Genomic DNA, 21,337 nt, shown 5'->3' with positions numbered 1-21,337 from the left:
TGGGTGTCCGGCCTGCATGATCAGTGACTCCTTGGCATCTGTTTGTCTTCAGGTGTGGCTGTTGGCTGTGCTCCCTTTTGTGGTGCAGGCTGTGGTCCGACTTTACACCAGGTCAGAGCAGGTGTTAATTTCCTGCTGCTACCACGCCTTATCACGTGTTTTGTGTTCTTATTGCCGATATGGCTGGTCGTTGTGAATGTTGGGTTGTGATGTTGTTGTGGGTTTTGGCACAGGAATGCCTACTCTGCATCTCATTAGCGATAGTTGGGGGGGGGTCCTCTGTGGCGATATATTTTTGCGACTGCTATAGCGGGAAAACTAGTGCTGTGGGCTGTTAGCACCAGCTTGTGAATGGTAGGGTAATTTTATCACAACTTTGGCTGTGATAAAGTGCCGTTAATTAGGCGATAGCTCCTTGCGAATATACCCATAATAGTGAATAATATTACTTCCACTACCCCTTGGCATTTTGGTGAACTGAGGTTCATGGCCTGGGCCTATTTCCTATCCCAGGATCTCATGGAAAACAAATACTCGAAAACTTGCATACTTGAAAACTTAGCTACAAAAATGTTTTATTGCAGCTTTCATTTGCACACAAGAACATATTAACACATATTGAATCATAAAAACGTACTCGGTTTGACACATCTTCCAGGTACTTTGATTTGTGCAAAAACTTTTAGAATGCTCTCAGCTCCCTATGCAAGATGATATAGGGAACTATTTAGCACAATGACTTCGTAGGCTGGTAGCAGACGACCAATTTTTGTGTTTTGTTCAACCGAGAGACTTCCTATATGGACTGAAATTTAAGTTGAACCAAATAATTGTTCATTTTCTTTGGCGATCACAAGCATTTTAAAAACATATTACATGTGTGCATTCTCATAGACAGTTACATTTTCTCTTATATCTTAGGTATAGCTAAGAGTGAAAGTCATAATATAAAATACAATAAACTTATACATTTAAAGGCTAAGGCTATGATAATAAATTTAAAAATATGAACATTAGACATTATGTTTATATTAGAACATTAAATAAGATACTAAGATACTAATTATTATATTCTATTTGGAGGATTAAAACTTTAAAATACAATAAAAAAAAAATGAAAGGGTAATGGGCAATGTCAATGTCAATTCAGTAGTGAATGATGTATTGATATGATTAATTTAATATAATTAATGTTACACTTACCTTGGTGATGTAGGTGAAGCTGCTGTAATGCCCCAAGGCTAATAACACATGCTGTATTGAAGAAGGATAAAATGAAATATCTCTGTCCCTGTACCACCTTTTATTGCTATTTTTTCTCTTACACTGGTCTGTTGACCAGCACCCATTTGACCTGCGTGCTATAGGAATTAGGAAACACTGAGTGGGACCTGGTCTGTACCCTTGGGCAAGTGGGCATATGCACTGATTGTCCATCTTCATCTGTCAGCCTACTGTCTTTGTCCAATTCCAATGTATTTATTATGATTTGGAATTCCGCAGAATTCCACACAAAATACATCCTAAAAACACGTTTCATTCCACAAAATTTACCAACATAAATTCTTATTGTGTTTACATCTAAGAACCCGGATAAACCTAACAGTAGCAGTTGGACAAGTGGTGTACCAGTGCAAGAGTAATCACATTAACATAAATACATTCTTACGGATTTATAATCGAACGCTATCCTAAAACATTCAGTATTAAAACTTAATAAACAAATTTAAAATTCGCTATACAGTACTAGATCATGAACACAAGAACCATGTAAACAGATAATTTATCTATTTAATAAACTGTACTGTATAACCAGCAGCATAATATCATTCCAAAGTAGTTCAATACCATAAACTTGCTTCTTTTAGTATGAAATCTACAATGGATTAGCAGAAACAGGGTTTTAGTGAGGTACTTGGGATCCTAGAGGATTAGAAACTAAGGGCCATATGTATGAAGAATCCGATTTGCGATTCGGAATCTGCGATTTTTACCGAATCGCACAATCTGAATCGCAAATCGGAATGTATCAACATAATCGCAAATATTTAGCGATTCGGATAAAATCGCGAAATATTTGCGAGAAAGCCAATTGCGATTCCTTAAATGTGAAAAATCGCATTTTTGCGATTCCTTAACGGGAAAAATCGCAAAATCGTGATGCAGTTTGATGACATCACCATCCAGGAAATGACTGACTACCCATGCTGCAACAGTATTGTTTGTGAGAGAGTGGGAGAGTGAGGGTTGCTACTGAGGAGCCATGGCTGAGAGTGGGAACAAGGAATTGCCTGGAACCCAGCAGAAGCAGCAGGAAGGAGACACTTCTAGAAAGAGAAAGCTGAAGTTCTCAGAAGCAGAACTGGAAACACTCATTACAGAGATGGTGCCAAACCACGATTTGTTGTTTGGAAAGAACTCACTCAATGTGCCTGAGACAAGGAAACGACGCACCTGGGCAGGCATACAGGCTAAAGTCAATGCCCTGGGAGTGACACACAGGAGTGTGGAGGTACTGCGCAAGCGCTGGTACGACCTGCACCAGCGCTCAAAAGAAAAGTTGGCAGCCAGGCTGGAGCAGTCACAGCTCACCGGTGGAGGGACCTCCAATGTACCACAATCCACACCGCTTGCGGAACTTGTAGAGGGAACACTGGCTCCAGAGAGTGTGGCGGGCGTGTCTGGGCTAGACAGCTCCGATCAACCAGCTTCAAGACCAGGTAAGATGCATGCCATCACACCCCAAACCCCCCCACCCACCCCCTGCAGCAACCTAGGGATTAGGGGAACCACATGTCACGCTAGAGCAAGTACACAGGCCGTCACAGCAATGCACTGTGGGAGATGTAGTCACATGAGAAATAAATGTTGTGAGAAGCAGCCACGCTAGGCAATTTTCACATGTGCAGGTCAGGAAAGGGGAATAAAAATAGTAATGTAAGGCTAAACTGTGAAATATTTTATTTTTACATTGCAAATTAGTAAAGTAAATTAATGTGTGCTGTTCTGTCCACAGCACCTGCAACTAAAAAGCCCACATGCAGGGGAAGAGAGACAGAACCTCCAGACTCTGGAGACGCAGGGCAGGAGCAGGAAACAGATGGGGAGGACAGCCCTGTCATTCCTCCAAAGAGACCCAGGAGGAAGATTGTGAGGTCATTGGCAGTCATGGAGGATGATGAAGAGGACACCAATAACAATGTGCAGTCTGATGAAATAGGTTCACAGCAGGAGTCAAGGCCACAACACAGCCAAGGTCCACAGTGCACAGGCAGGCGCAGACCCCGCACGGTCAGCAGCTCCGTTGATCAGCAGGAAGACTCGGTTTTCGCAGGGCTGGAATTACACATGCTCCAGGTGCAGCGCCTACAAGCCAAACACATGAAGACGTTACAGCGTGAGATGAGGGCAGGGCTCAGGGGCATACGGGAAGAAATGAGGGGTGCTGTGCAAGTGCTATGTGGAGAGTTGCGTGCCGGACGCGCTGCTAGGCGCAGAGAGCTGGGCCGCATGGACCTGTACACGCGCACAATCAATCGCCTGGCCTCAGCAACCAATATTCTGTCCAGGCGCACCATTGCAACACAGCGTGAGTTCTCACACAGCATACAGGACATCGCCACTGTCGTTGTGCAGTCCACATCTGCTCTGGATGAACTGCGTGCCCTACGTACCACAGGCCCTGGAGTACAGACTCCAAGTGAGGAGGACTCCCAGTCAGTGCGGAGCTCCACCACCCCACCACCCGCCGTAGAGAGGCGCCATAGTGGCAGGAGCAATAGGCCTGCTTCATACCATTAGAATGTGCAGCCAAATACCAATGATTAGCAGGGGCCACATATGGACAACTACAGTGTTGACTTTGCAGTCACTCCAGTTACATGGTTGCACTGTGAATTAAACATGTGCATTAAATTGAGAGTGTATGTACTTGCCTATAAGGATGTATGGCATTGTTGCTGTAGCTATTAAAACACAGTTGCACAGATTGAAGTTGTCATTGTGTCATTATTTCTCACCTAGAAGTAGTTGCGCGTGATCTCATCACGCCTCTGGCGCCCAGCTGCAGCACCAGCTACACCAGCTGCCATGCGTCCAGGTCCAGGCCCCTCCACGTCAGAGGATTCAGATTCGCTCAACTCCACTGGTGTGCCTTTCCTGGTAGCGATATTGTGCAGCATGGCACATGCTACAACAATTTTGCAGCAAGTTTCGGGGCTGTATTGGAGTGCTCCTCCGCTTTTATGTATGCACCGGAATCTGCTCTTCAATATGCCAAAGGTTCTCTCAATCGTGCCTCTTGTTGAAATGTGTGCCCGGTTGTAGCGCCGCTCCCCAGCATTAGCAGGATTGAGGTAGGGTGTCATGATGAAATCCCGGACTGCATAAGCACTGTCACCTGTGGTTGGAAATGTAAATGGTTAGTCACTGGAATGCACATGCTAGTCAGTTGAAATGTGCCCTATGTATGAGAGCATTTACCTAGTAGGTATCCCTCGCCAAAATCACCTCGTGAGAGTCTACGTTATAGCCCACTGTGACAGAAGATAAACGTGTCATGTGTGCTTCCCGGATACTTTGCCACTATGTCAGTGATGATGTTTTTGGCATCACACACCACCTGTATATTAAGTGAGTGGTAGCATTTCCGGTTCCTGAATACGTACTCATTGTTTGAGGGGGGGGGGGAAATGCAACATGTGTCCCATCTATGCATCCTATGACGTGGGGGAATTGGGCGATGTTGTAAAAGTCCTTCTTGGTCTGTGCTAGTTCCTGTGGGGTGCTGGGGAAGTGTATGTGGTGTTGCATCCTTTGTGTCATGGCATCGAGGAACGCATGAAAAAAGCGCGACAGGGCACTTTGTGACACCCCTCCTGCTGTGGCTATCACCCCCTGAAAACTACCTGAGGCCAGCAGGTGTAGTGAACACAGACCTGGATGTGTGTGGGTATGGCTTGTGTCCTGCGTGAGGGGTTTTCTAGATAGGGTCTGAGTTCTTCAATTAATTCTAGTATGCTCTCTTCCTCCAGTCAGTAGTGGGTGTAGATGTCCTCTTCAGTGCGCTGGTAGATGGTGATGCGCGCACGTAATATCCTCTCCTGCCATCTCCTCCTCTGCGCCACAGCTCTAACTCTTCGCCTCCTCGCTATCACGTAGAGCCCAGACATTGTGGAAAAGAGTGTGTTGCATTGTGTCCTTCCTTAAATACATTGCACCTGGTTACCATCTGCTCCCACTTGGTGGTAATTGCGATTTCTAAAAGAGCGAATTTCGTGTATTCGCAATTTGCAATTTTTTGATACATACCATTGCGAATCCTTATTTGCGATTTCCCGATTTGCGAATATCACAAACTGGGATAATCGCAAATTTGGGAATCGCTATGGATTTCGCAATTTTCTGGCTCTCGCAAATTTTAAAACTCGCTATATTAGCGATTCCTTGATTTGCGATCAATTATGCCTTCATACATTGGAAATTGCTAATTTTCAGTCGCAAACGCTATTATTACCGATTCGCAGCGTTTGCGACTGAAAATTATCTTCATACATATGGCCCTAAAAGTTTATAGTAGTGCCCATATTTAATTTCAAACCTAATCAATCAGACAATAATCGTCTAATACCTAGTAGTATAGCAGCAAAACGATTTTGGTAAAGTGCTTGAGATCCAATGATTGGTGACTAGCAGCAAAAACGGTTTGTAAAGTGCACATGCTTAATTGCAAACATAATAAAAAAGTGTGAGTGCTATGTACATACGTATTGAGAAGATCTTTACGCCCTAAATATATATTTAAAAAGTGTTTAAAAAAACTAAAAATGTTAAAACACATCAGTTCGGATGGGGTGGGAACAGACAATTTCGGGCCTCTTCTGCAGTAACGATATACTTTAGAAAACAATTTCTTAGATAACTACGACGTATTGACTGTAATGCAGGACAAACAAATAAAACATGACTCAAGTCTTGTATACAAGAGTTACATAAATGACAATACCTTTCATGTCTAGGGATACCCTCCCAAATTCCTGTTGCAATTCGTAAGGGGAGTAAATCCCATCTTAATAGCAAAATCACCCTACGCACTCCATGTTTAAGGTTCCATAAAACATAAGGTTGGGGATTTTTGACAATACTACTCCCCACTATACAATCCATGTTACTATTCTTTGAACATATTTTAATATCTCTTTCACGAGAGACCCCGTGGATTGTTTTCTTAATTATAATTTTCAAAATGCTCTCAGGGAGAGCCATTACCCCATCCATATCTAAACCAAACATTGATAATGCTTTTAATTTATTCCTAAAAATAGCACTTTTTTCCTTCATTTTTACAAATATTTCTCTGCATATCGCTACCCGTAGCAAATTTTCAGAGCTATTTAACAGTGCATTACTACATCGTAAGCACGCAGCCATTGAAAGCACGTATGTAGAGAGAAGACGAAATTCTAGCCTAAGCACTGCAATCGGTGCCGCATGATTCAGATTACATATTTGGTGCTAGATTTGTCCTCCACTTTCTCGAATTTGGCCCACTGTTGTGCATCTAATGTTTACACTGGCATAGCTCAGGGTTGGTGGAATCTTTATTTTATAAACCAAAATAATATGTGAGAAATGTCTTTTCCCACAAGGTGTGTACAGACAATTGATTGCAAAGGCTTGTGAAATTGCTTTGCCTTTGCAATTGTCCATATGTCTATTTGCTGAGCACCTATTTGTAAATATTTTTCCTAAGTATGGATAAACTTTTACTACTTCCAATTTCTCTTTTCCCAGGAACCAATTCAAATGGTTTCTGACCTTACATCCTTTATCACTAAAAATCATGATTTTGCTTTTCATAATACTTATTTTTAGATAATAATCCTCTGTATACCTAATTAGCTCACCAAGTCGTCTTTGCAGTCCAATTGGGGTTAAATCCATTATTATGGCATAATCTGCATATAGCAGACAGCTCAACTCTAAGTTACCCAATTTAGGGGGGACCCCTTTACTAAGCCCCACTCTTCAGGAAACAGCTCGAGACCTGGCTCTTCTAACGGGTGAGCAGCGCGCTATACAAATCTGTCTGATTGATTTCTTGGCAAATCATTAATGTAGATGGAAAAGAGTTAAGGGGCCAACAGGCAGCCCTGCTTCAATCCGTTGTTGGTTACTATTTTCTTCGAAAGGACTTGTGTTCCCCCTAATAATACTTGAGTCCAGGTAGAAGATTGGAGAGCAATTATTAATCTTAAAAGATTCCCTGGTATCCCCATTGTGACCAATTTCCTCCACAGCTTCCCCCAATCTACCCTATCGAATGCTGTGGAGAAATCTATAAAAGCCGAATATAACGGCATGCCCCGACTTACTGGATATTTTTCAGTTAACGTTTGCAGAATGGAGATATTATCCAGTGTGCCACTATTCTTACGGAATCCTGTTTGTTCCAAAGGGATATAATTATTTCCAAATGCCCACTCTTGGAGATGAGTGAGAATACTCTTTGCAAACAGTTTATCCGTTGCATCCAGGAGCGAAATCTGTCTAAAACTAGCCGGGGAGTTTTTAGGACTGTGTCTCTATCTGACTTCCCCCCTTTACTGTTAAGAACTGTAAACCGGTCCCCCACCTCAGCTGTCCCCTGGCCAGGATCAAACCTTGCCTGGAGAGTATCCTGCCCACTTCGGTGGAGTACGTCACCTCCTAAAGCCACGTAATGGTCTATTACTGGCTCACAAAAATGTTCCATTACATTTCCTAATATGGGGTCACTACTTTTCTCATGGTTTATCCCACTTTCTTTCTGACCCTCTTGACACTGTGGGGCTTTCAACACCTGGTTCGCACAGAACGACTGATCATTATTTTCTTGCCCAGTCTTTTGACCCGTATTCAAAATGGATATGGATTGCCCCAAAGTCCCTGTGTCCATTCTACTTGAAGAAAGATTTGTACTATTTACTTCCTCGCTTACTGGAGGGAATCGCAATTGTTTTTGTTTTCGTTTAGGGATACGTCGATTCCTCGTCTTCCTCTTACCCCTTCAACCAATTCTGACGTAGCCTTTGTTTAATACTGGGACCTCCCCTAAAGGTACGCTATCTAGGGTATTTACTAATTCATCAGTTAACTTTGGGCTTCGGTTGATTGGATTACTTTTTTTTAAAAAATAGAGTAAACTCGTAATGGGGAGTTACTGGGCATCGTTTTAAATTAGATTTTTCCCCTTGACTGGTAAACCGTGCGCTCTCCTGAAGTTTAACTGAGGGTAAACTAACAATTGGGCTACCTCTAAGAGAGACGCTTTTAGATCCCACATTCATTTCTTGTTTTCCCCATCCATCAATTTAATACCACTTTTTCGTGTCCTGTTACATATTTGACATGCATGACTGGGTACTTTAGGACCCTTTTCCAAATTCTTTATGGCTTGCTTGATCTGATTAAGTTCTTGAATCCCTGTTAGTATGGGTGAGAGGACATCCAATATATGATCTGTATTTACTGTGCTTTTTTCTAGCAAAGATAACATTGCAAATAAAATTCTCTCTAAAGCGTAAACAATCTCCAAGGTACCCCCTATCCGCACCTTCTGAAGTGCATTCATAATATTATCTGTCTCCTTGTCCAATGATAAACCTGGTATCCTTTCAATGGAAAGTTCTAGGAAATAAACAGCATGGGACGAACTGGTAGGTGTACTACTATACAGAGCAGGCATATGTGGTTGGCCAGGTGTAAAAACCGGAGACAGTTCTGGAGCCATCTCTAGGGCGTCTGCCTTATGCAGCTGTGCCATTAGTGCTTCGTTCTTTTGCATTTGCTTGGCAATATCCGGTAGAGTGTAATCCTCCATTTTCACCTGCCCAGAGCCAATGCTACTTTCCATACACTGTGGCATTTTTAATGACAGATCACTCAGATTGGGCGGCAAAACTCCTGGTTCAAATTTGTTCTTATCTCCTGAAAAAACTTGAGTATTGTCAAAAAGGGATACCAACCCTGCCGCCAATGGTGATAATGGGGTGTGTCTCTTTCTTACCACATTCTTATTTGGGGGGCCTTTTACTTTGTCCACCGATAAATCCACTTCCATTTCTGTTTTACTACCCACCCCTCCTAATTGTGAAGCAGCAATTTCACCTGGTGGTTGTACAGATTTTCCACCATTCTTGTTCTGTTGGATAATCACTGCAGGGTAAAGAGCTGCCTTTACTTCTGAATTAGTGTGCTGGATACCCTCCTCATTCTCACATGTTACATGAGTGTCCATTACCTCATCTTCCTGGACCTGTTTTTTTCCACATTCAGGCCCTTCCCACGCTTAGAACACCTCACACCTTTTGAAAACATAGACATCACTGATGGATAAGTTTTCAGATAAGAAAGGTGATCCCATTTTATCCTGCGCCGAATGGTTTTCTGAAGCTTAAGAGGACTCCTCTGGCTCGGGACACAACACTCTGAGACTGCTCCTGTTTTCACTTTTACGCTTGAGCGCCGACACCTAGATGGCATTACAAAGTAATTGTATCCTCTTACTACTTATTCAGCCTCCCAAAGTCCGCCGCTCAATCCGCACAGCAGCACTGCAGCAATAGGTGGTTAGAGGTTGGGGGCTGGTGGGCAAGCAGGCGACTCCAATGCAGCTCCAGCACAACCTAGACTTCCAATGCTACTTGGCCTCTCGATTCCAAACAGCACCAGCCGTTGAAAAGCTCACAGACAAACAGCGCACCGGAAGCTGAGTCGGAACCGTAGGATTGTTGATCACACAGTTTTCATCAAAATGTGATTTTCTATGTTACTAGTTACTAGTTATGCCTGCTCCACACCAGCTCCTGTCACTCCAATCACCGTTTCTGTCAGGGCGCTACCTGCTGCTTACTGGCGATCTGTCACTAAAATGAAGAGGACAGTGGGCGCAGAGCGTAGAGCAGCCGGCACTTGAGACACGATCCTTGGGATCTTTTGGGATCAGCACTGCTTGTTATCCTTTGCCTCAGGGAAGCAGAGAGGAAGAAAGAAGAAGACTGCCAGTTCAACTCGGCAGCTCAGTTCCCCGCTTCCTCACCTCACTCACTGCGCTCCCACAGGGCCACCCAGCTGCCGCCGCAGCCCCCAAAGAGCGCCGAAAACACCACAACGCAGGAAGGCAGCAGCACTAGCGCTGGGGCAAGAACAGGTGAGAGTGTGCAAGCAGTCAGTCATCCGGGAAGAGGCAGAATTAGAGGAGGTGAAGGAGGAGGTAAATGCTGGGCCTTCTGCTGCTCTGCTGCTCCTTCCTTCCTTGGGACGTCAAATAGAAAGGAGAGGATGATCGGACTGCCACCGTGCCGCAAGCCACGGGGGGTCACGGGAGTCACCAGGGGGGACCACTGCACACCGCTACCACCTCAATCTGCGATCCACACACCGCACACTGTCCCTCAGCCCACGACCCCACCAACCGCTAATGAGGGCGGGAGTCAGGCCTGAAACGGGCTGGGCGCAGAACAATACTTGCAGGGCGGGGGCGGGTGCGCGAGCCTCGGGCCTGGTCAGCAGAACCTTCCTCGTCTTTCTCGGCTGGGTGCAGGGCAAATCCAGTACGATGCTACCGGCCGCGAGCAGGGATTGTGGGCCAGGAGAGTGAAGCATCCACATTGTCCTTGCCTGCTACCCTGGTTGCTACTGGATGCTGATCGCTGTGAACACACAGACTTGAATCCCACCAACACTGTCTAAACACCTCCTCTCACAATTGCAGTCGCTATGGTACTGGTTCAACCCTGACCCTCCATAGCTCAAAATACAAGATTACAATCCGAACTGACGATGATTCCCTCTCCAGTGGGGGGGCTCACTCACTCACTCTGCCCCACTCCGCTCTTAATGCTGGTGCTGACTCTATCACCGAAGACTCCCAGTCTCCCAGTCGGCCTGCTACAGATGGTTGTAGCAATTCTCACTGCTGCTGGGAGGGGGCAGATGTGAAACAATATGGGGCAACTTCAGGAGTATCAGGATTTATTGGGCTTCCGGGCTTGCAGGCAAACCTTCTTACCGTTTTAAATGGTGGAAGGGACACAAGGGAGAAAGTTCCAGGTAGGCGCAACTAGGATAAAAGGATGGAAGTTCCAGGCAGGTGTGACAGGTGGTTTGCAGATTGCCGAAGCACTCTCATGTAATAGAATAGAGTAATAGAATTGTCCAGTTACATTTAACAAAAATTACAAACACCAATTCTGACAGAAGTAACAAGATATCCAGAAGATGAGTAAATCTTGGAGTCTTTAATGAAGATTACAGCCAGCCGACACGTGTTTCATCGCCTTCGCGATTCATCAGGGCTAGAAGGCCGTAACGACGTCAGAAGGTCGCTCAGCTGGTGATAATTCCGACCCAGCCGGGCCCGTGACTAGTACTACTGGTAATGGTACGTCCAGCAGCGATCAATATCTCTGTATATGTGTGAAGATTCAAAACATATAATAAAGGGCTCGGAGGTGACCCGATATAGTAGTTCTGGTTTGCGATTTTCGTTATCAAATGGTATTACTATGTCTTTGACTTCTAGGATACCTGTTGCGGTTCCAAATTCTGATGTACTTCACGCCGTGTTCGGCGTCCTCAGCGAGTATGGCGGGTTCACCTCCTTCGCGCTCAGTTCCTGTGACAGGTGGGCCAAGACAGCGGTCTGCATCGCACGCCGCTGGCCGTTCCCGTTTCGGAGGCCTCCGGACCGCTTCCACAGGGTGGCGAGCTCGAGCCCGCAAGATAAACAAGCTGGGAGCCGCCGCTCCAATTTCTCAGTGCCCCAGCGCCCCACAGTTAGCAGGCTCAGGCTCAGTCTCGCTGGGCAAACAAAGTGGGGACTGCCATCAGTCCAGTGTACACCGCCCCGCACACTCCGTTAGTCCGGGGGCTGGTAAAAGCTGCCTCCGTGGATAATGGGGGCGAGGGAAATCAGTCCAGCGAGCCAAAAACTGCAGCCCGCCACCGCACGGAAGCTCTTCTGCCGCTCTGCTACGTTTTGGTCCACAGGAAACTCCGGTCTGGATTCCACACTACTGTCTTTGTCAGTAAAGAGACTTATCCCCTTGATTGGGCAGTCATTGATACAACATCGCCAGCAGACACATTTTCCTCATTTTAAGGGACAACTTAACCCTGAGCCTAAACTAGGAAATAAGTATGTACTCCCAGTTCCAAAGCTCTAAATGCTGTACTCAGAGACATTTGACTTTACTACTTTACGATCCTGTTCCCTTCATCCATAGGTGATCCAAATACTATTGTGTAATTTCTAATATTTCTGGTGTTCACGAACAATCAGACACAATGAATATTGTTTTAGAGAGTCGCTGTGATTTGATAAGAAGTTAGAGATTCTACATTGGCTATATGTTTTCAGACCATGCCACATTACATATTAACAAATATTCTAAAGTGATTTACTCTAGTAATCCTGAATTCCCAAACTAAGCAAAAGTATTTGCTTACTCTTAAAAATCAATCAATCAGGCAGTCAATCAATCAGGGGCTTTTAAAGCTCGGCTACTCACCCTTGAGCATCTCAAGGTGCTGGAGGCGGAGGAGGACTGCTGTTTGGAGTGGGTGGAGTGGGTGGAGGATCATTTGAGGAGACAGGTCTTTAGGTCCTTCCTGAATTGGCTAAGTAACGCTGATTGTCTGAAGTGCAGGGGCAGGAGTTCCATGTCTTGGCGGCAAGATAGGTGAACGATCTTCCTCCAGTTCTGGTCTTGTGGACTCTGGGGACCACTACAAGACTACTGCAAGAGTAAGCAGCATACTCATACTTCAACCTTTGTGAATTGGGCCCTTTGTCTTTAACGTGAGAGCTAGATTTGAAACTTAGTTTCACTGCTATATTTTGTCTCTTATTTGCTTTGATTTGGTTTTTTATTTTGGTCACTTTTTTTTACCAATTTTTAAATATTTTGAGATGGTACAAAAGTGCTCTAATGCCCACTCTATCCTGTATGTCTCAGAGCCTTGAGAGGAATGCTTTCTATCACAAACTGGTTAATCACAGTCATGTTTAGTGGGGACCAGTTACAATTGTACCTTTGGTATTGCTGGACTATCTAAGCTACGACAAGCGACAGTTAAAAGTAGGTCTTGTTTTATTATTCAAGCGTTATCTTGAGTAGACGCCGATTATTGTACTACCCATAACACAGGTCATTTCTCAACCGACTTTCGACCAAGCTGATTGAATAATTGTTGCTTCATAAAGACTTGGATGAAGTAGAAATGTTTTGCAGAAACTGTGAAACGTTATCTGTGCCACATATACTGCATTGCTAACATTCACAGCACAAATAGGAGAATGGGCTACATGTCGTTTTCTTATACTGTTTTATTTATTTATTTAGCAAATTATGATCTAATTTCTAGACTTACATAGAGTAGCAGCTTCCTTTCCTGTTCCTACTTTGTATTCCATGCAAAGCAATGGACCACCAAACAGAATTGGAAGTCCCATTTCCAGAGCAAATCGCCCCATAGCAACCCAAAATCTGCTCAAGAACTACCCCAACCAGTCTTCTCATGCCCCAATGCACCCTACCCACCCTTCATTATGTGAGCCAGCCTTGGATCTTAATATATCTCAAACCACCCTCTAGCCAGCACTGCATAGATTTACCTCCTCAACACATAGAGTGACAGCTGAAGTTTGCAGTAGTGCATCTTTCTTCTGTCAATTTCATGTTCCAGGATGTCTCACTCAGGGACATCTTGGAGAATTAATTTTTTACCCTATTGGAGTAGCAAACGGGAACACGTCAGTTACTGTAACTGAAATGAGTTCCATTTTTAGGTCTCGCCAGAGAGACCTATTGCCGTTGTGATGCCTCCCAAGGGAGACAGACCGGGGCACGTGCTGACTCTGTTATGTGGACGCGCATCCCAGAACAGAAACTGTGCACAGCAAGTCAGTCTCTCACCTCTCAATTGCGAGCGCACACACACAGCCACACTCACGCATGCACACACACACACACGCATGCACACACATCCCCCGCGTGCACACACACAGCCACACTCACGCATGCACACACACAGGCATACACACACACCCACACACCCACACAAAACCCCCACAACAACTAAGCCCCACCCACCACACTCACCGGGCTACAGGCTCCAGGATCCATCACACGGGGCTTCCCCCACTGCTTCGGCGGCCTCTGCTCCTCCTACGTGCCTACAGCGTTTCACAGCCTCCCCAGAAGGCGGAAGTCCCGCCCCAGGGGAGGCTGAGAAACGCTGTAGGAGGCATACGAGTGCTGGAGTCTCTTGTTTCCTTGTTGTCTCTTTATACTTTCAGAACTGAGAGCGAATGGGGATTGCATTGCTGTGCCTGTTTTTCCTGTTTATCCAAAGGAGTTGCCATGACAAGGTATGAAAAGAGCCAACAAGGCGTGCATGCCTTCCGAAAACGACTTTTCTTCTGCAGCGACTTGAATTCTTTTCCCGGGCTTAGACAGAAAAATGTCACGGTTTTGTTCGGGCCCTTTTCGCCTAGCAACACATAACTTGTTAGCTGCTGCATTGTTTCAGCCACAAGCTGTTTTGGGCAGGTGGAGTGACCTTAAGTCTCATGCAAAACTCGGAAGTAATGATAGCTAATTGGTGTTGGATATCTTTAGAGTGAATTAAATCTAGCAAAATCTGACGCCTGTACCCGTCCGTGCCTGTAAGAAAACATAACGCAGACTGTATTGCCGCCTATATCTGAAATGGTTTGCTCTGCTGTAGACAAATAATGCAAACAAACCGGTTTATTCAGTACATGCACACCATAGCCTCGAGGTGCAAATTCTGCACAGCACTGAGTATGCGCAGCATTTTTAAATGGCCAGATACTGTCCGGTACTGAGTACCTGCACTTCTGTATTTTGGGAGGAGAGTACCTGCACTTCTCAGAAAAAAAAGGTGAAGCCCTTTCAATTGGAGACTACTGGCACTTCTCCAAAGCACGTAGGTACTCTGGTGTAGGGGAGCGGCACTTCTATTTCCCCATTTCAAGCACTGCGTATGTGGACTCGTGATGCAGAAAAAAAGGATAATAGCTGTGCCCCCGGGACGTTTCTTTCAGCAGACATGTCTGAGCCGGACAGGCCGGGTCACTGTGCAGGCAGCTCCACCCCTGTAACGATCAGCTCCTGAGTGACACCTCTACACACCATCCTCTGACAGCCTGAAAGATGTCACTAGAGAGAGGCCGGTCCTTCCTGCCACAACAAAAATGTTCACAGTTTGGTGTATTCTACCGTAAAACATCAATCTTTTTATCCGCCTTTAATGCAGATAAATGGAGTTAAAATCAGTATAATTTTACACCCCTAAGCATTTCTCCGAATGTTTCACTGTTTCACGATACATTTTCGTCCAATATTTAAAAGAGTAATTGTTGCCACTGCCCACCTTCATGAAGTAATACTGAAGTTTTATTGATCTTTTTCACCAAATTTCTTCCCATTTTGTACATAGAATTATTATTATCCTAAGCGATCTATTGCACTTTTGTAACTGTTGTTATAAGAAGCATATCGCATTTTCAACGAAAACACTCTACATAAAGAATCGGTGGTGGGACTGTGTGATCATAGTAGTGGCAGTCATAGTAGTGGTACATAGTCATAACAGTAGTACATGGGGCAACTCTCCACATTTACAGAAAACGTTGGCCGGGTGACATCTGGTGTAGTGCAAAACTCTTTGCGCCCAATTATCAAATATTTTGCTGTGACTTAGACTTGGAGTATTGCTGGCTTACTACTAAATTCCAGCAATAAGTCGGAGGTGTGGCGCAGAGGCCAGAGCGGCTGACTCTGGAGCGCAGGTCTCACGGTTCGATCTCCAGCAGCATCTCAGCACAGTATCATGTGACTCTAGGCAGTAGCTTGCTTAATCTCTCCCACGGCCCCCAGCCCCTTGAAACCCTTTGGGGGTGATATGTTCGCAGAATGTTGGAAGTCGGCAGTGCTTGAAATGGAAATCTAAAAGTGCATGTACTCACTACCCCAGAGAACCTGTTTGCTTCTGAGAGTTGCAGGTGCTCTCCTATTAAAAGTATTGCATCCATGCTAAGTGCAGGTACTCTCAATTTCATCGAGTAGAAGTGCTGGCACTCACTACCTGTGAGTACCTGCTGATTGTAAGCACTGTCAGCCAGTGAATCATGTCTGCAGTGTTTGCTAGTAATGCTGTGCCCTTACACAGGCTGTTTTTTCACTACTGTAAGTTGTGCCTTGGGGAGTGCAGTGACATGTGAAGAGTGCTTGCTTTTTGGACCACACTGTGCCTGGTGTTCTCAAGAGGTCATTACAGTCTTCTTGATTTACATATTACAAATGGAATGCCATTACTTGCCATATAAAAGGATGACTCAATGTATTTTAATAACAAAGTACATTACCATTGATCAGGGCAAACAAATAAAAAATACTATGACGTGATGTCTGGCTAAGTGTGAGAAATATGTGTCTGATTCAGAGGTGCGTGGCTCCAGCCTTCCAGGACATTTTCAAGAAGATATGAAAAACTTTTTGTTGAAAATGGTATTGTAAGGGGTGTTTAATCCATCTAGTGACACGGTTGGGTCAGCCTCGTGCTCAGCAGATCCCTCTAATGCACAGTACAAGTCCAATGTTACACCTTCAGTGGAACAGGTGATGCTGACACCATGGATCACCAGCACCCACCAACCTGCAATGGAAGCACATGCAAGATTAAGTTACCCATCCCCTTTTCTACTCCGTTGTTTAGTAGAGAGTGGTTATATTCAGCCTTGTCTCCATTTTTTGGGGTAGCATCAACACAAAGTTTTATCGGGTAAAAATGAAAATGCTTTCTTTACAAAAATACATACCCTAGCCAGAAATGGTTTAACCCACAGAGATTTACCAGAAGCTAGTATCCATCATCCTCACTCTCTTCTACGCACAGCCATCGGACAAGCCTCTGAGCACCAAAAGGCGATCTGTGCCTCCAGCATTGTTGGCCCGCAAGACTAACATGGAAGCAATGTAGCCATAACTTCAGCTCATCAAAAAATGGAATGTAGCCATAGCATCAGCTCAACAAAAAATGGAATGTAGCCATAGCGTCAACTCAACAAACAATGGAATGTAGCCATTGCGTCAACTCAACAAACAATGGAATGTAGCCATTGCGTCAACTCAAGAAAGTCTTGCACGTAATAATAAGAGCAGTGCATGCGCTGTTGATTTTGAGATGTTTTGATTTCTAACAGTAGGCTTAGAGGACACCCATTGCTTACCATTGGTCAGCTTCCTTGTCACTCATTTGCTTAATTCTCTTTGGTCAGCGCCCGTAGGCTTTTTTCCTCTTCAACTGTCTCTCCCTCCCATGTAGCATTAACAAGTTACTTGTGTCCTGCCACTGCACATTTATTTAGGTGCTACTACTTTCTCTGTATCAAAAGACTCTACGAGAGTACATGTTAGCCAATAGGTCTCGCCTTTGAGACCTTATAAGTGTTTAGCCATGCAACAGTTGATGTTGTTGCACCAAGGATATTGTGCTGGATAACTAAACACTTATAAGGTCCCAAAGGCGAGACCTATTGGCTATGCCAATGCTTGTATTAGAAAGCTACACAATAACCTACCCACCCATCCATCTATCAACACATCCATGCATGCATCCACCCATAACCCTCTCTCTTTCATGATTTCAATCCGCATTATCCCGGTTTTTAGGTCTCGCTGACTATCTATCTATCTATCTATCTATCTATCTATCTATCTATCTATTTATCTATCTATCTATCTATCTATCTATCTATCTATCTATCTATCTATCTATCTATCTATCTATCCACCTATCGCCCTCACTCTAGCTATCTATCGCCCTCACTCTAGCTATCTATCGCCCTCACTCTATCTATCTATCTATCTATCTATCTATCTATCTATCTATCTATCTATCTATCTATCTATCTATCTTTCTATCTATCGCCCTCACTCTATCTATCTATCTATCGCCCTCACTCTATCTATCTATCGCCCTTCCTCTATCGCCCTCCCTCTATCTATCTATCTATCCATCTATCTATCTATCTATCTATCTATCTATCTATCTATCTATCTATCTATCTATCTATCTATCAGCCTCACTCTATCTATCTATCTATCTATCTATCTATCTATCGCCCTCACTCTATCTATCGCCCTCACTCTGTCTATCTATCTATCGCCCTCACTCTATCTATCTATCGCCCTCACTCTATCTATCTATCGCCCTCACTCAATCTATCTATCGCCCTCACTCTATCTATCTATCTATCGCCCTCACTCTATCTACCTATCGCCCTCACTCTATCTATCGCCCTCACTCTATCTATTGCCCTCACTCTATCTATCTCTCTATCTATCTATCTATCTATCTACCCACTCTATCAATCTACCCACTCTATCTATCGCCCTCACTCTATCTATCGCCCTCACTCTATCTATCGCCCTCACTCTATCTATCTATCGCCCTCACTTTATCTATCTATCTATCGCCCTCACTCTATCTATCTTTCTATTGCCCTTACTCTATCTATCTATCTATCTATCTATCTATCTATCTATCTATCTATCTATCTATCTATCTATATATCTATCCATCTATCCATCTATCCATCTATCTATCGCCCTCACTCTATCTATCGCCCTCACTCTATCTATCGCCCTCACTCTATCTGTCTATCTGTCTATCGCCCTCACTCTATCTGTCTATCTATCGCCCTCACTCTATCTATTGCCCTCACTCTATCTATCGCCCTCACTCTATCTATCTGTCTATCTATCTATCGGCCTCACTCTATCTCTCTATTTATCGCCCTCACTCTATCTATCTATCTATCTATCTATCTATCTATCTATCTATCTATCTATCTATCTATCTATCTATCTACCTATCCATCTATCTATCTATCTATCTATCTATCTATCGCCCTCACTCTATCTATCTATATATCGCCCTCACTCTATCTATTGCCCTCACTCTATCTATCAATTATCTATCGCCCTCACTCTATCTATCAATCTATCTATCGACCTAACTCTATCTATCTAGCGCCCTCACTCTATCTGTCTATCTATCTTTCGCCTTCACTCTGTCTGTCTATCGCACTCACTCTATCTATCTGTCTATCTATCTATCGCCCTCACTCTGTCTGTCTATCGCACTCACTCTATCTATCGCCGTCACTCTATCGATCGCACTCACTCTATCTATCTGTCTATCTATCTATCGCCCTCTCTCTATCTATCTATCTATCTATCTATCTATCTATCTATCTATCTATCTATCTATCTTTCTATCTACCGCCCTCACTCTATCTATCTATCTATCGCCCTCACTCTATCTATCTATCTATCGCCCTTCCTCTATCGCCCTCCCTCTATCTATCTATCTATCCATCTATCTATCTATCTATCTATCTATCTATCTATCTATCTATCTATCTATCTACCTATCCATCTATCTATCTATCTATCTATCTATCTATCTATCTATCTATCTATCTATCGCCCTCACTCTATCTATCTATATATCGCCCTCACTCTATCTATTGCCCTCACTCTATCTATCAATTATCTATCGCCCTCACTCTATCTATCAATCTATCTATCGACCTAACTCTATCTATCTAGCGCCCTCACTCTATCTGTCTATCTATCTTTCGCCTTCACTCTGTCTGTCTATCGCACTCACTCTATCTATCTGTCTATCTATCTATCGCCCTCACTCTGTCTGTCTATCGCACTCACTCTATCTATCGCCGTCACTCTATCGATCGCACTCACTCTATCTATCTGTCTATCTATCTATCGCCCTCTCTCTATCTATCTATCTATCTATCTATCTATCTATCTATCTATCTATCTATCTATCTATCTATCTATCTATCTATCTTTCTATCTATCGCCCTCACTCTATCTATCTATCTATCGCCCTCACTCTATCTATCTATCGCCCTTCCTCTATCGCCCTCCCTCTATCTATATACCGCCCTCACTCTATCTATCTATCTCACTCACTCTATCTATCTATCGCATCTCCACAGCATCACTCAGCACCACCATAGCATCACTCAGGAGCACCACAACATCACTACGCGCTACCACTGCATCACTGAACGCCACAGCATAACTCGTCGCCACCACAACATCACATGTTCTCTCAATGTTTCAAGCTTTATTACAAATGTCACCAAAAGATGTTAATTTTTCACTTCTGTTCTTGCTTTTTCGTCACAATAAAATCCACTGAACATAGGGCCATATGTATCATACAAATTCGCATTCTGCGAATTTCGGCCTTTGCGAATGCAAATTTGCTAAATGGTATGTATTAAGAAAAATCTGGTGCAGAATAAGGAATCGCAAAATTTGCGATTCCTTATTTTGCAATTGCATTTAAGGAATCGCAAATTTTGCGATTCCTTAAATGCAATGTATGAAGGAAAAAAATTAGCAAAATGTCCGTAAGGAATCGCAAATTACCACCAAGTTCAAGTTGGTGGTGATTTGCGAATTTCTTGAAAAATGCCCATTTTTGCATTTTCCAAAGTGCCATGTGACGCACATACTTGCCCATAGGGCATGTATGTGCACCACATGTGCACCCATGCTCATTTCAGGGGTGCAACAGGGTGTCCTTTGGACACCCCTGCACCCTTGAAATTATTCTCAATTTGCGATTAGCAAATTGCGAATAGCAAATTGAGAATAAATTCCCATTCCTTCCTATGGGCCTCCTGGCCCATAGAAATGAATGGGAAAGTATTCCTTAATTGCGAATTCGCAATTTGCGAATTTGCAATTAAGGAATATCAAGAAATCGCAAAATAATTTCAATTTTCTTGATACATACGAATTTGCAATTCTGAAATAGCGATTTCTTAAAAATCGCCATTACAGAATCGCAAATTGGTACCTTGATACATATGGCCCATAATCTTCACAAAAGGTATTTACAAAAGTTTCAGCTATTACCATTATAAATTACAATAACTTTTATTTAAGTATTAATTGTTTAAAAAAATTAAAAGCCATTGTTATTTGTAATATCAATACATCTAGGTCACATAAATACAACACATATTGCATTACAAATGCTATAGGTGTCACGTTTGCAAAAGTTATAACTATTGGCATTGTAAATGACAAAGCTATTAATTTCGCTATTTTCAAAACCAACACATAAATAAAAAAATTGTCATTTACAATATCAATAGCTCAAACTTTCCTAATGCGAGACCTATTGCATTGCAAATGCTTGTTTGTAAACCATGTATGAGTAG

The sequence above is a fragment of the Lissotriton helveticus genome, chromosome 6, assembly GCF_964261635.1.
Source record: "Lissotriton helveticus chromosome 6, aLisHel1.1, whole genome shotgun sequence".
NCBI lineage: Eukaryota > Metazoa > Chordata > Amphibia > Caudata > Salamandridae > Lissotriton > Lissotriton helveticus.
The sequence above is the reverse complement of the archived record's forward strand: the minus strand, read 5'-3'. Positions refer to the sequence as shown.